Source organism: Lygodium microphyllum, chromosome 2, assembly GCF_053477565.2.
Source record: "Lygodium microphyllum isolate KBCC chromosome 2, Lygodium_microphyllum_v1.1.10, whole genome shotgun sequence".
In the NCBI taxonomy this organism is placed as follows: domain Eukaryota; kingdom Viridiplantae; phylum Streptophyta; class Polypodiopsida; order Schizaeales; family Lygodiaceae; genus Lygodium; species Lygodium microphyllum.
This window is the reverse complement of record NC_141136.1, coordinates 10,045,971-10,058,238: the sequence shown is the minus strand read 5'-3', so window position 1 is coordinate 10,058,238 and position 12,268 is coordinate 10,045,971.

Genomic DNA, 12,268 nt, shown 5'->3' with positions numbered 1-12,268 from the left:
AAAAGTCTGTAACTTCTAGTAAACAATGGAAAAGTGAAGTCCAACCATCGAATGCACATTACTAAGTCATCCCCTGTGTCCATGGCCAAGTTGGAAGCTACTTCAAGAATGGATCATCATGGCGGTGATGGCCTAAGGCCTGCTAGTGGTGGTTTGGGTTTAGCTGAACTGGACAAATTGATGTATGGTACTTCCACTTGGGGTTTTTAGTGGTGTGGCAAGCTTGATTTGAGGGGGTTGGAGTTCAATTGACACTGTGTCATCCTGTTTTGTAGTGGTGGGCACCTTAGAGTCACTAGGCAGGAGCTCATTCATGAACAATTGCTCATGGGCTTGTGGTTGAGCTTTGGGTCGATAGACTATTTGAGCACCCTTCCTTTGGGTTGTTCTCCTCCTCTATTTGGGTTGATATTTTTGGGCCTTAGTTTTTGGGGCATGAGATTGAGGATCATACATCGCACTTGAGAGTTTAGGCAACCACAATAGGGTGTTACCCTCATAGTATCCTTGGGCTTGCAACAGGGCTTTTGGAACCCAATGCTACTTAGTAAAGTGTGAACTATAGGAGCACCAACTCTGCCATTTTTGCCTAGAGTTTGAGACATAAAAACTATGCCTTCCCAATGATTGACGTTTGTGAGATTGTAGCCTATGCTTGGGAACCTACTTGAGTGTTTGGGCCGTAGATTTGGGTGTGAGTTCTAGAGGGTGGTGGCACTGTGCTATGGGCGTACATTTTGGAATATACCCCACTCCTTAGGGTTGACACTAGATTTTGCTATCAATGGCACTATAGGCTTTTGGATGGCTGTGGTACCCTTGCTAAAATCCGTTACTATTCTAACATCATTGATGGCAAGGTGGATGCATTGTGAGTTGTAGTCAACATTACAATGAGCTTGTTTTTTGAATACACACCCTAGCAATGATTCCTTACCAACACTTTGCTTGTTAGGTAGCACGTGAAAGTTGGTAGGTAGGCTCTTAGTCTCGATAGAAACCATTAGTTCACATTTTCCCAAGAGTGGATAAGACTGTCCCCCAAACAGGCTAAGTTTCCCATTCATTGTTTGCAACTGGGGTTGACCCATGAAAGTCCAATGTGCATGCATTAGATATTTGATTTGGCTCCCTCATCAATTAGTGCATCAAGGGCGTATGTCTTTTGGGTGGTTACAGTTATTTATAGGTAGGCTGGTGCTACTACTTCCTCATTTTCCTCCTCTAGTTCAGTGATGGTAGCAACCCTCACATTCATCAATGGTTCTATCATTGCAGGTTCATGAAGTGGATGTACTCAAATGCTGGAAGAGGTAGAGGCAGAGGTAGAGGAGGCCGATTTGGAGGCCGTGGTAGAAATCAGAATATGCAGCAAACTCAAGAAAACCAGTCCTATGGAGGAGGACGTGGTAACTCTAGAGGCAGGGGGAGCCAAAGAGGTCGTGGTGGATGGCAAAGAGGCCAAAATGCAAACAGTAATGTTGAATGCTACTACTGTGGTAAAATGGGTCATATGGCTAAAGACTGCTATAAAAAGCAGAATGACATCATGAATGGAAAATTGCAATAAGGGAATTATGCATCTTCTAGTAGACAGGGTGATGACAGAAATGAGCATCTTTTTATGGTGCAGCACATGAACAATTCTGTGACAAGTGCAGAAGGAAGCAATGATGTATGGTATGTTGACTCAGGTGCATCAAACCACATGACAGGTCATGCAGAATGGATAGAGGATGCAAGAAAAATGGAAAAACCAGGATTTGTGGAGACTGGTGATGATACTGCACATCCTATTGTGCAGATTGGAAAAGTTCCTTTGTCTATGCAGGATGGGAAAAAGAAATACCTATCCGATGTATTTCATGTCCCGAATATCACCAAGAATCTGGTTTCTGTTGGTCAAATGGTTGAGCAGGGCTTGCAGGTCAGATTTAATCCTCATGGATGCTTTGTTGAGGATATGAAAAATAAAGGTCGCTTGATAGCAAAAGGAAAGAAGAAGGGCAGAATGTTTACATTGGATGCTCTGAATTGAGTGCAGCAATGTTTGCACATGGGACCGGTGTAGTTGCAAATATTGATATCTGGCATAAACGCATTGGTCATGTTAATGTACAGCGACTTAAATCAATGCAGGCCCAAAATATTGTTGCAGGATTGCCCAAATTCAAGGTTGCAGAAATGCATAAGGTATGTGAAGCCTGTCAGTTTGGAAAACAGGCAAGGAAACCATTTCCTAGACATGTTCAAGAGAGTGAGAAGCCATTGGAATTAATCCACTCTGATGTGTGGACTACTAAAGCTGCATCTCTTGGAGGCTGTCATTATTTTGTCACTTTTATTGATGACTATAGCAGAAAATTTTGGGTGTATTTTATGAGAAAGAAAAGTGAAGTTTTTGGGCATTTCAAAACTCTTAAAGCTATGGTTGAAAAAGAAACAGGCCTGCAGATAAAATGCCTAAGGTCAGATGGAGGGGGAGAGTACCTCTCAAATGAGTTTGCAAGGTTCCTGCAGGAGCATGGCATAAAGCAGCAATATTCATGCAGTCATACCCCACAACAAAATGGAATTGCAGAAAGGAAAAACAGGCATATTGGAGAGGTATCTCGTGCCATGCTCAATGAAAAAGACTTGCCAGATTTTTATTGGGCTGAAGCAGTTGCTACAGCAGTCTACATAATGAACAGGACTCCCAGTGCAGCAATACATGGAATCACTCCAGAGGAGAGGTATACTGGTAGGAAACCAGATATTTCTTATTTGAAAATTTTTGGTTGCATTGCCTATGTACATGTGCCAGATGAGTTGAGATCCAAGATGGATCCAAAAGCTGAGAAGTGCATCTTTATTGATTACTCTCTACAGCAAAAAGGGTATAGATGCTATAACCCTTCTACTCGTAAGTTTACAGTCAACAGAGATGTTGTTTTTGATGAGATGAGTAGCTGGTATAAACCAGTAAATGTGATTGATGATGTAGATGCACAAAATGGTAATGCTGCACAGAATTCACAGCAGCAGTCACAAAATATTAGTGGACCTGGAGCGTCCTCTAGCAGTGGTTCACATTCTTCACCATGGACAGGCAGATTGAGATCAGGAGAATCTTCTCAAAGCAATGTAGATAGTGGTATGCAGGTATCACGAAAAGGAAAAGAGAAGGTTGATCAGCCCATGTTTGATGTGAATGCAGGTCACTCTTATGTGGATGGTGAATCCAGTGGCTCAGAACAGAGCATTGATGATGAGTTGGGTATTCCTTCTATTGTTACACCTGGAGTAAGGAAGACCAGGGATGTTTTGAGAGCACCTGGAAGTGAGCCTACTTTGCGTAGGTCTACCAGAGCTAGGTATCCTGTGGATAGGCTGAAATATGATGGATTTACAGCCATTCACTATGCATATATGGTCAAAGTGATACAGGAACCAGAACCCACTTCTTTTGAGCAAGCCATGGGAAAAGAAAAATGGGAGAAAGCCATGGATGAAGAAATGGATGCCTTGGAAGCAAATGCTACATGGGAATTGGTACCTTTGCCTAAAGGTAATAATGCAATTGGCTGTAAGTGGGTTTATAAGGTGAAGCACAATGCAGATGGTTCTGTGAACAGATATAAGGCAAGATTAGTAGTCAAGGGATATGGACAAACATATGGCATTGACTATGAAGAAACATTCAGTCCGGTTGCAAGGATGGCAACTGTAAGAGCAGTCATTGCTATGGCTGCATCAAAGGGATGGTCTTTACATCAGATGGATGTAAAGAATGCCTTCTTGCATGGTGATTTGCAAGAAGAGGTATATATGGAGCAGCCACCAGGTTATGTGCATGCTGTTCATCCTGAGTTTGTTTGCAGGTTGAAGAAAGCCTTGTATGGCTTGAAGCAAGCACCTAGAGCATGGTCTGACAAGATAGGACAGTATCTTGTCACTATTGGCTTTCAGATTTCCAAGGCAGATTTCTCACTTTATGTGAGAAAAACAGAGAAAGGTATTATGCTACTTGTCATTTATGTTGATGATTTAATTATGACAGGTGACAGTGATGAAGATATCCTTCATGTGAAAATGCTATTGAAGCAGAAGTTTGAGATGAAGGATTTGGGAGAGCTGCGTTATTTCTTGGGCATTGAGGTGATTAGATCACCAAGTGGGATACAGCTCTTGCAGAGGCAGTATGGATTGGACATGCTGTCCAAATATGGGATGACAGGCTGTAAGCCTATTTCAGTTCCTTTGGAGCAGAATGTGAAGCTGAGCACAGATGCAGGTGAGCTTCTAGAAGACCCTACTATGTACAGACGCATAGTAGGAAGTTTGATTTATATGACTATTACCAGGCCTGATTTGAGCTATGCTGTTGGATTGGTAAGTCAGTTTATGCAGGCTCCAAGGAAACCACATTTGGATGCGGCTAGACGCATACTCAGGTATGTGAAGTCTACATTGCAATATGGAATATTTTATGAGACTGGGGTTCAGATACAGTTGCATGGATACACTGATGCTGATTGGACTGGTAGTATTTCTGATAGACGATCTACCAGTGGATATGTGTTCTCTTTTGGGAGTGCTGCAGTCACTTGGAGTAGCAAGAAACAGCCTACAGTTGCCTTGCCGAGCACAGAGGCTGAGTACAGGGGTGCAGCAATGGCTGCATGTGAGGTAGCTTGGTTGCATAAGCTACTTTATGATATGCATCAGTCTAGAGATGGGCCAGTTGTCATTTATTGTGACAACATGAGTAGTATACACTTGGCAAATAACCCAGTCTATCATGCTAGAACAAAGCACATTGAGGTGCATTATCACTATGTGCGAGAGAGGGTTTTACTAGGTCTTATTGATCTAGTTTATGTCAGCACAGAGGATCACGTAGCTGACATATTCACGAAGGCATTGGGCGTAGAGAAGCTGCGCAAGTTCAGAGACCTGCTTGGTGTGCAGGAATTGGGATTGAGCTCGAGGGGGAGTGTTGAGATATCGAGCTCCACTCGTGATACGCTAGGGTGACTTTTGTGTATTTATGTCACCGACTTGTCAGTTGCAGACGCGGTTGGTACACCGCCCATGAATAATAGCTACATGATAGCTATCCTTATCTACTCTAGTTCGTGGCTCAGTTAGTATGCCACTTTAGTTAGTTGAGTTTGGTTTGAGACCCATATATAGGGTTCTTCTATTTCTTTGTACTTGAGTTCTTTTGGCTTACACAACTAAGAAGAGGAAAACTGTTTTCAGCCTCCACCTCTGTGTGTATCCCCCATTGTGCAAGCAAGAAAGCTACAAGTGAGACTCCTTCCTTCTCTCCCACAATCTTGACAAAAAGCATATTGTTCTCATCAACATTAATGAACTATGAAGAAAAAAGTCACAAGGCTTTATGACTTTTAGAAAAAGAAAAACTATGGCTTCTAGAAAAACATCACTAAAACCGTTTGTTGTAACTTGGTATGACATAGAAAAATTTGAATCATCTTGGGCGATAGAATGTGAAAGCATCATTGGAAGACTAACAATGTGTGCATCATGTGGTATAGTCACAATGCAACATCATGCTATCAACTCACAAAAGAATGATCCATCTACAGAAGATATACAAGTTACAATGGTTTTGTTAAGCACTATTTTCATCGTTGCATGCCGACAACACAAAGTCAATATGATGATAACTAAATGCCGACCATTTCTTGCAAAGAAAAAGAGAAACAAATACGTGGTGTCACTCTTACTAGACTACACAAAAAGAATTATCAATGCAAAGTTATTACAACTTCAACTATTGTGCATCATTAATACATCCATCTTGGTCTGCAAATGACAAGAGCGATTGTGAATGAAACCTTGGACCGTCGATCTATTCTCAATAACCCTATAGTCTCTTGGTTGCTACATAATCCACTAATCCAGAAGTGCATGTCTCTAGTAGAACATCCACATCCAGGGACAGGGCTTTGCATCCTCAACATGCAATCCATCAAAAGGATTATAGAGATCCATTGTGAAAGCTCTCTATTCGACCCAACGCTCCAAGTAGATCATGAGAATGAAAGTGTTATAGTTTGCTTGAAATGTGAATGTTCAAATCACGATTAGTGACTCAAACTACATATGCATACATATTCTCCTTTCGATATCCTCCATGTATTTAAACAATGCAAAAACTTATCTACAAACGTACTTCACTTCAAAACACGACGCATGTCTAAACACCATTAGTAAAATTGCTACATAGCAAACATGCAAGAACTGCATATAGAACTTCAATTTCCTTTACTGAGTTGCACATGTCAACCTAGTTAAGATCGAATTTGCTTTTTAAATTCATATTTGAAAAGAAAATATTCAAAAAGGACATTGTTTTAGTCTCATGTATTCTTCTTAGAATACACATGATGTTGTCACCTATCCTATGGTGGTAAGATGCCATACCTTGGGTTGCATAATATGGCATAGTGCCCATTATATGCTATTGGCCTTTTGAAAATGGAATTAGAAATACCCAATTAGTATATGTGAGGCTTTGAGAATTTGATGCTATTACTACCACTAGTGTTCCGGACGACAAACACCACTTTGCTGCCCCAAAGCGGCAAGCGAGTTGTTGTGCTTGTCTTTTTCCTCCTCTCCTCTTTTCCCTCTTTGTTTTTAATTTTTTTCTTCACCCTCTCTCTCTCTCTCCCCAAATCCATGTCTTATTTTTTTCTCTCTCTTTCTGCCTTCTATTTTAGTTTATTTTTTCTCCTCTCCTGGTTCTCTCTCTGTCTCTCTCGTTTTTTTCTCCCCGCTTTTCTTCTCTCGCTTTCTCTCTCCCTCTTTCTCTCTCTCCCCCCTTTTATTCTCCCCATTCTCTCTCACTCTCCTCCTTTTTTCTTTTTTCTTGTTCTCTCTCTTCATTGTCTTTTTACTTTTTTCTTCTCTCGCTCTTTTAAATTTTATCTTTCCTCTCTCTCTCTCTCTATTATTTTCTCTCTATTGATATTCTCTTCTTCTTCTTCTTCTTCTTCTCTCTCTCTCTCTCTCTCCTCTCTCTTTTCCTTCTCTCTCCTCTATTTTTTCTTCTCTCTCTCTTTTTAAATTTTATCTTTCCTCCTTATAATTCTCTCTCCATCTTTTGGTCCCTTCTCTCTCTCCTCCTTTCACTTTCTTTTCCCCATTATTCTCTTTTAAAGTATGTAAAATTTATCTTTTTCTTATATATAATTCTCTCTCTTTATGTTTATATTCTCTCTCTTCTCCTCTCTATCTCTCCTGTATAATATATATATATATATATATATATCTCCCTACTTTTCTTCTCTCCCCCTCTCTCCTTTCTTTTTCTTCTCTCTCCCTCTCCTCTTTTTTTCTTTTTTTTCTTCTTCTTTCTCTCTTCATTCTCTCTTTAAAATTTTTTCTTTTCTCTTTCTTTTAAATTTTATATTTCCTCTCTTTATAGTTCTCTCTCTTTATGTTCAAATTCTCTCTTCTTCTTTCCTCTCTCCTTTTCTTCTCTTCTGATTTTCCTCTATCTTCTCCCTTTTACTTTTTTCTTTTCCTCTCTCTCTCTCTCTTAAATTTTATATTTCCTCTCTCTATAATTCTCTTTCTCTTTGTTTCCCCTCTCTCTCCTCTTCTTTATTTTTTTCTCTCTTTGTATTTTTCTCTTGGTTTATCTCTCTCTAATTATTTTTCTTTTCCTCTCTCTTTCTCTTTCAAGTTTTTTCTTGCTCTCTTCTCTCTCTCTATATTTTTTCTTATCTCTATTTTTCTCTTTCCTCTCTTCCCCTTTCTCATTTTCTCTCTTTCAAATTGTATATTTTCTCTCAGTCTCTGTGAAAAATTGTGTTAAAAAACTTTAAGTTTAAAAAAGCTTTTTAAAAAATGTTCAATTAAAATAAAAATTTAAATTAAAAAGTTTAGTTTAATTGAGAGAGAGAGAGAGAGAGAGATTTGATTTAAAAAGAAGTTTGATTTAATTAGAGAGAGAGAGAGAGAGAGAGAGAGAGAGAGAGAGAGAGAGAGGGAGAACCTAGGCTCTACACATGAGAGAGGGGGGATGAATTTAATCAAAAAGGGGATGAGGAAGAGAAAGGAAGAGATTATACGTGAGAGAGAGGGGAGGGGTTTTTAATTTGTGTATGTGTGTGTGTGTGTGTGTGTGTGTGTGTGTGTGTGTGTGTGTGTGTGTGTGTGTGTGTGTGTGAGAGAGAGAGAGAGAGAGAGAGAGATTATACATGAGAACCTAGGCCCTACACATGAGAGAGAGAGGGGGAGAGGCTTTTAATTAAAAAAGGGAGAGGGAAGAGAAAATGAAAGATTACACGTGAAAGAGAGATCATTGTGCCTCTTCTAGTGACAAGTCATAGAATGTGATTATTAAACATTGTAGGGTGGGCAAGGAATATTTGTTAAATTCATTGAAGAAAACTTTCTTTTTCTTACCTTTGAAGCTAGCCTTGATATGGAAAGGCTTATAAAAGCTGGAAAGGTTGCATATAAGCATATCGACTGATACCAATACTATCTAGTGTCTTCTACACTAACTCCACTAACTCAGTATCCAAAGAATGGTCCTTTATAAATGACTCCAAGCATTGTTTCTTTGCCTTTTTAAAAATTTTCTTCTTCAAAATATCTTTTGAAATTTCTGAAGGAAGAAGATGGTAATAAAAGTGAGATGCCTTTAAAGAACCTCCTTCACTTGCATTTGGTTGAAAAAGATACCTAACTAAAATTAACATCACAAATCAATACAATTAATTATAAAGAAAGTCATATTTAATATTTTTAAAGTGAAAAAAAATGTACCTTATAGCTTGGATTCTTTTTACTACAATCATCACCTCCTAGTTTGAGACTCTCAATATTTTTAAGAGCCCTTTGTCAATTTCAAAGCCCTAAAATAGTTTGCTTTCATTGAGAAAATTTGATACATTTCTCCAATGGATGAATCCTCTATTAATAGCCCTCTAGCTTCTATAATAACTCATTGTTATGTTTTGATAAAATATAATTGTCCAAATTTGAGGACATCCTTTTCTACAACCATGTATAACCTAGAAATCCATTATAACCATTACTAATGAACCTCATCAATAAATAGCTATTATAGAAAGGCAAAGTGCTATTTTTGCTAGGATCTTTGGAATATAGCCTGCCATCTGAAAAAATTTCAAGATTCTTCTTTCTTTCAAACCTGAATATATGTTTCGTAGACTCTATAATAGTAATGGGTTTTGTCCTCTTCCTTATTGGTTCATACTCACTATCCAACTCAATATGAAGATTATAGAAAGGTCTTTTACTAGAGCTATAGAGATCATTGGATGACCATAGCTAAGGATATGATTAGAAGATTGGATTGAAAAACTATGTGAATTAGAAACAAGAAGAAAAACGAAGAAGAAACTAGAAAGGAGGGAAAAGAAAGAAGAGAGTGAGAATGGAGGAAAATAATCAAACGTCGAATAAAATTTAAATTGAATATTATTTTTTACTTTAATAAGGATGAATAAAATCTTCATTATGATAACCTTTGTCATCTTTATGGTGGCCTAGATTTCTAGGTTTGATGTGACTATGAGAATATCACGATGACTTATTAACGATTTTTAATCTATTTAAATACCAAAATATAATTTTTTAAAAAAATCTAAAAATAATTTTATTTCTTAAAGTGTTTTCTCTCTAGGATCACTTACAAGGCATTTTCCAGACCTCAAAACTCCCCTAAGGAAGCGAAAGGCAATTGACCTAGTTGAATAAAATTTATTTCTAGTAATTATTTGACTTGTTTCTCCATACTTTGACAATATTTAGGGTGGCAATACAACTACTTTTACAACAGCATGTGGGCCATTGCTTTTTCATTGCTACTCTCTTTAACTTGGTAACTATAGTTGAACAATGATACCTACTCCATTCTCACATTCACCATTCACTGATCATAGATTGAAGAAGTAATGATGGTGCGGTTTATGGGACTCAAGACAGGGTATTGTTAAAATTATGGTTTGATTAATAAAGGAGCTCTTGCCAATTGATAAGAGATTGTCTTCTTAATGGTATTATACCTGCTTTGTTGGCAGAGAGAGTAGCTAGAAGAATGCCTATGGAGGCACACATGTAGAAGAATGCCTATGGAGGCACACATGTAGTGGAGCATGGTTGTGTATATGTGATCTTTAAAGTCTCTCCTAGTGACATGCTCGGGTAGGCCTTCCATTGCCCAATAGTACTTTTGGTCATTCTTGCAAGGGATAGTATTCCTTGGTGACTTCAAATATTAGTTCTGCCCATGTAATCATTTGACTATCCTGCATTCACTTTATAACAATATGAGAGTACATATAGTTGATGCACTTCAAAAACCATTGATAGGACTCTATTTGAAAAATTACCACTCACTTGAATCTAGTTGTGTTGATCTTGATTGTGGTTAATATCTCTACTTGGTAGCCATTTCTTGTAGGGTGTGTAATTTTTTCTTTTTTCTTTTTTTAAAATGTTTAAATATCAACATAAATAAACAAAATTCCAATTTATTTTTACACAATCAATTTATGTATATGTTTACAATGATGAATTCATGTCATGTGATATGTTAGAAGCCAATTGTAGAACTCAGGGTTATACTCTAGTGCAATGCAAGTATCGAGGAGTCATGGAAACTTTACTAGGAAGGATAAGTATTGTGTGACATTGAATAGTACCATTCCTTGTCCTAGTCTATTAACAACATACAATTCCTCTTCCATTAGAATTTTGTCAAGTAGTGGATAGTCTAGGATGGGTCGCACTAAGGCCATACCATGGGCAATAGCTAGTTCATAAGGGAAGTAGGGATTGCATTGATTAGGTCTCTTTGAGACCACCATATAGCTGGTCTCTCCTTCGAGATAGTCATTAGCTAGTCTTCAAGTTCAACCATCGAAGCTTGATTATTAAACCACCATTTTTGGAATTGGCTTTGTCCCTCAACTTGTTTCTTGAACTTCTCAATCTCGAATATATCATGTGGGGACTTGCATGAGGATATTTAAGGCAAGAAGCAATTGGTATGTAAGTTGCATAAGACCTTATATGGTTTGAAATAGGGTCCTAAGAAATGGTATCATAAGTTTGATGCTTGTATGCAGTGTGAGGGGCACACTAGGAGTGAGACCAATAATTACTACATGTACATTAGGAAGGCTAGGAATGCTAGCATTATACGCCTAAGTCTATGTACACATCATGGCATGTTGATTGTTTCTAGGAAGTCTATTATGAATGTGGATGTTTTAAAGAAAAGGTTGCATGAAAGATTTGACATGAAAAACTTGGGGAATGCTTGTCACAATCTTGGTATGCATATTATTGGAGATTAATCATAGTTGATTGGACATCATGGGCCTTATTATCTGTGGATTGAGTTCTATTTACCATAGTTGGAAGCACCTATCACTCAAAATTCTTGGAACTCTCATCAAAAGCATTCACAAGTTTAGCTCTTTCAGGTGAAGCGAGAATGGGAATATCTATGGACTAAGGACTATCACTTCTCGCTCATTTTAATGGTATCTTTTTTTGTTGATTCTAGAGTTTCTTACTTCTATTGTTATTTCTTTAGCTTCCTTTTCCTCCTCTTGGACAATGAAGGCGCTGACTTAGGGGATTTTTTGTCTTCACTTAGTTTTCCAATTATATCGTTAATTAGCTCATTAGTGCTCTTTTCTCCTTTTGTCTCCTAATGGGGTTTCCCTATGTCAGGTTGAACAATATTACTAGGCGATAGTGATTCAATTGCATTCTGTTTGAAGAGTCAAGCCTTTCTGTTGTTTCTTCTTCACCAACCATATCAATCATGGATGCTAGAAATTGTTATTATTTAGTGCTGACTCTGGGGTTTTATTTCATTTAGTTATGAAAGGCTTAGTCCTTAGGAATCGTAGTCAACATTGCCTCCTTCGATTGTTTATTTTCAAGTTGTGTTTGAGGTTGAGGTTTATTTTTCTTCCATTGAGGAGGTAACTATGGGTGGTATGATGGAGGTGGTCTTGCAGGTGGTTTGGGTAATCACAACCAATGTTTTCATGCATAATACCCTTAAGCAAACAGGAGGGATTGTGGGACCCATCGTTGCATACTAGCTCTTTGTCGATATCTTTGCTAATGAGGATTGGGTCTTTTCCATGGTTTTCTATTATTTTCTAGGTCCATCTCATATTCTTAACATCACTTCTCAAATTTTTCATTTGGAGAATAGTCGTGCTGTGACAAGTTCTCTCTCTTCATTATG